Raw genomic sequence first — 4,554 nt, forward strand, 5'->3', positions numbered from 1 at the left:
ACTCCTTCTGTGTGAAGAAGTACTTGAGACTCTTGTGGTCTGTGAAAATCTTGCACTTCTCGCCATACAGATAGTGCCTCCAGATTTTCAAAGCGAAGACCACTGCTGCCAACTCTAAGTCATGCGTCGGGTAGTTCTGCTCATGAATCTTCAGCTGCCTCGACGCATACGCAATAACCTTACCACACTGCATAAGAACTGCGCCTAAACCTAGTTTAGACGCGTCGGTGTACACCACTAACTCCTCGCGTGATACTGTCATCGCTAATACTGGTGCTGTAGTGAGTGCTTCCTTAAGCTGATCGAAGCTCCTCTGACAGTCTGAACTCCAGATAAACTTCGCATTCTTTTTGGTCAAGGAAGTCAAGGGTACTGCAATAGAGGAAAAACCCTTGATGAACTTCCTATAATACCCTGCCAAACCCAAGAAACTGCGAATCTCTGAAGCATTCTTCGGAATACCCCAATTCTGCACTGCCTCAACCTTAGACTGATCAACTGCAATCCCATCTCTCGAAATAATGTGGCCAAGGAATGCCACCTGCTCAAGCCAAAACTCGCACTTGCTGAACTTGGCATACAACCGATGTTCCCTCAAAGTCTGCAAGGCTGTCTGAAGATGCTGTCTATGCTCCTCGATGCTCTTAGAATAGATCAAGATATCATCAATAAAGAATATGATGAACTGATCTAAATACGGCTGAAAGACTCGGTTCATGAGATCCATGAAAACCGCTGGAGCATTGGTCATCCCAAAAGGCATCACTAAGAACTCGTAATGCCCATATCGTGTCCTGAAAGCAGTCTTGGACACATCTGCATCTCTAACATGCAACTGATGATAACCAGATCGCAGGTCGATCTTGGAGAACACTGAAGCTCCCTGCAACCGGTCAAATAAATCCTCTATCCTCGGCAGTGGATACTTGTTCTTCACTGTGACCCTGTTGAGCTCCCGGTAATCGATGCACAGTCTCATACTGTCATCCTTCTTCTTCACAAATAACACCGGAGCTCCCCACGGAGAAAAGCTAGGACGAACAAAGCCTTTCTCTAACAACTCCTAAATCTGCTCCTTCAACTCTTTCATCTCGGTAGGAGCAAGTCTGTACGGTGCCTTAGAGATAGGCACGGTGTCTGGCACTAAGTCGATGCTGAACTCCACCTCTCTCACTCGTGGAATTCCGGCAACATCCTCCGGAAAGACATCTGGAAAGTCACGAACCACCTCTATCTCTGATAATGAGCTGCTAGATGGCTCTGAAGTCGTGACGATACTCGCTAGAAACCCCTGGCAACCCCGTCTCAACAACTTCCTCGCCTGAATATGAGATATCACCTGAGGAATATCACTGCTCTGAGATGCATGAAAAGTGAACGGGTCGCCTACTGTAGGTCTCACTGACACTGATCTCCGACGAAAATCAATCGAAGCTCCATTGACTGTCAACCAGTCCATACCCAAAATCAAATCGAATCCACTCATTGGTAAAACCACCACATCTGCTCGAATGGAGTGTCCCTGCAGCTCCAACTCCAGTCCTCGAATAACCTTCGAGGTAGAAATAATCTGCCCTGACGGCATAGTAACATCATACCCACTGTCACTACTCTCAGGTGTGATGCCTACCCGCCAGATAAACTCCAGGGAGATAAACGAATGCGTAGCCCCTGAATCTAGCAACGCAAACGTGGAGTTGCCTCCAACTAGAATTCTCCCTGCACGCAGAAAATTCCCAACAGTTTCATACCACTACTAAATTTTCCCCAACGAGTCACTACAAATTCTTAATTCTAATCACAAGTAAAACATGCTTCCTATTCTAACATGCAGTTAAATAACCCAAATAACAATAAATCCAAATTAAAGACTAAATTTTTAACCAAAGGAAAATTATTAAAATGCCAGGGATAAGGTATACCGGTGATCAAGGAGGTGTCTGGATCTACCGCCTCAGCCTGCATCACAAACACCCTACCAGCGGTGTTCTTCTTCCTCGGGCAGCTATCTATCTGATGCCCTGGCTCCCTACAGTGGTAGCAAACTCCTGCTCCCAATAAACAAGGTCCCGAATGCATCTTCTGGCACTTCGGGCAAGTAGGATAAGCTATGGCATTAGGGGCCCCGCCCCTCTGCTGCTGCGGCCTCTGCTGCTGTGGCCTCTGCTGTGGATTCGGGCCCTTAGCCGGCCCTGTATACTGATTCTTCGCAGGAGGCTGTGAAGATGGTCGCTGATACCCAACCTGAAACTGCCTCTTACCCTGCTGCTCTCTCTGAATCTCTCTCCGACCCTCCTCGGAACGCAAGGCTCTACTGACTGCAGACTCATAAGTAAGGACATTTGCCATGCGAATATCATGCTTGATATCCGCCCTCAAACCCTCCACAAATTGCCTCAACTTATCTGGTGGACTATCTGAAATCAGAGGCACAAAGCGACAGCCCCGCTCGAACTGGCTCACGTACTCCACAACAGACCTGTCCCCCTGTCGCAGACTCATAAACTCCCGGATCATGCGACTGCGCACATCCTCTGTGAAGTACTTGGCGTAGAAGATACGCCTAAACTTTGTCCATGTCAGTGTAGGAAGGTGAACTCCTCTGACAGCACCCTCCCACCATAGCGCTGCATCACCCCTCAACATGTACGTCGCACAGTTCACCCTGTCGGTGTCTGTGATCCCCATATAAGCAAAGATAGACTCCAGAGAGCGAATCCATCCCTCAGCCACCAAAGGATCGGTGGTACCCACAAACTCCTTGGGTCCCTTCTTTTGGAACCTCTCAGCAACGTCCTCCTCATGGGACAACCTGGGACGAGTAGCCTGCTGCTCTAACAGAGCAGTAATCCCTGCCATCATATTCGTATTGGCCTGCTCCAATGCTGCTAGAGGGTTCTGCGGAGGTGGAGGTGGAGGTGGAGGTGTAGGTGGAGATCCCCCACGCCTGTTCATCGGTCTGGGAGGCATTCTGCACCACCACATATTTCTTTACGTAAATCGCCATGCATAACTAAGTGGTTTAAAAGTAAGGCTAACTTAAATCCTTAAAAATAAATCATACTATAAACACTTAAAACTTACAGACCGGTAGCGTGGATTTCTGAGCTCGCATAGCAGTAATGACCCCTCCAAGGACCGTGCTTTGATACCAACTGAAACGACCCTAACTCTATAATTAATAAATAAATTTGCGGAAATTTTTTTTTTTTTTTATATACTTACTAAATAAAATATGTACATATATGCCCATACATATATGCACAGAATAAAAAGATTTAAAAATAAATAAATAAATAAATAAACAATTAAATACTTAAATAAAAATGCATTATTTAAAATAAAATAAATATCTGAGTCAAACATTTAGTAAACAAAAAACTGCATAAATAAAATGATTAAAATTTGCATGCACTGACAATAATCAATAAAATACTCAAAACTCACAACCACTGAAAAATAATATAAAGTGTGTAACGTGCTGACATAATCAAAAACATGCATGTGACTCAGACATCTATCACGGTCACGGGGTCACTGCATGTCCGCTCATACATCCTCGCCTCCGGTGGGTACAACCTCATCCTCAACGTACTCACCTGCACCATACCAGTGTAGTGAGCCTAGAGGCCCAACATGCTAACATAACAAGGGTTTAAAATAATTTAAAACAATTAAATACTAATACATACATATACATGAATGAGCATGCCTGAAAATTTCATAACATAACATAACTTAACTTAACTTAATTAACATAATACATAAACATTGTTGAGCAATTATTTTCTAACATCGCATGGTTGTATCCATAGTGTAACCTTAAATCATACATTAAATACTGATCAGCGTGGAAACCAACGTACGGGGCGGTGACGAATCACCTCTTAAATTGGCTGTAAACTGCCCTTCAATAGTTCACATATGGGGACGAATCCCCCTTAAATTGTCAAACTACTTCAACTTCCAACATAAAATATTTTATTATTGCTCAACCTTAAACATTTAATTATGCATAAAATTATTTCATGAATGCATGTATTTAAATAAAAATGTGTGTCCTTCATATATATTTAATTTAATTTTTTACTAACATATAAATATTAAAATAACTTCAATGCATAAAAATAATTAAATATATATTCAGGACACATGCAAATTTTCTCATGGATGGTCCTGGACTGCTGGCCCTAACACTCAAGCCCATTTACTTAAATCTGGCCCATTAACACTGAGACTGGCCCAATAACATACTTAAGCCCAATAAAATTTATTCTAAGCCCAATTAAATAATTTAAAGCCCATAAAACATTCTAGGCCCAATATCAACTTAAACTGGCCCAATGGGCCCAAAAGCCCAAGGACTGGCCCAATAACTTTTATGGGCTTAAAAGCCCATAAAATTAATGGACTAACTTAATTAAAATTTTAAAAGCCCAAATAAAATTATTTGGGAGTCCAAATAATTTTATTTCAAATTAATAGACCCAAAAACCCATTAATTCATAAAATATTTTAAAAATCAAAAGACTCGAGCCCGGCCTTCCAAACCCG

Source organism: Henckelia pumila, chromosome 2, assembly GCF_033568475.1.
Source record: "Henckelia pumila isolate YLH828 chromosome 2, ASM3356847v2, whole genome shotgun sequence".
Lineage (NCBI taxonomy): Eukaryota > Viridiplantae > Streptophyta > Magnoliopsida > Lamiales > Gesneriaceae > Henckelia > Henckelia pumila.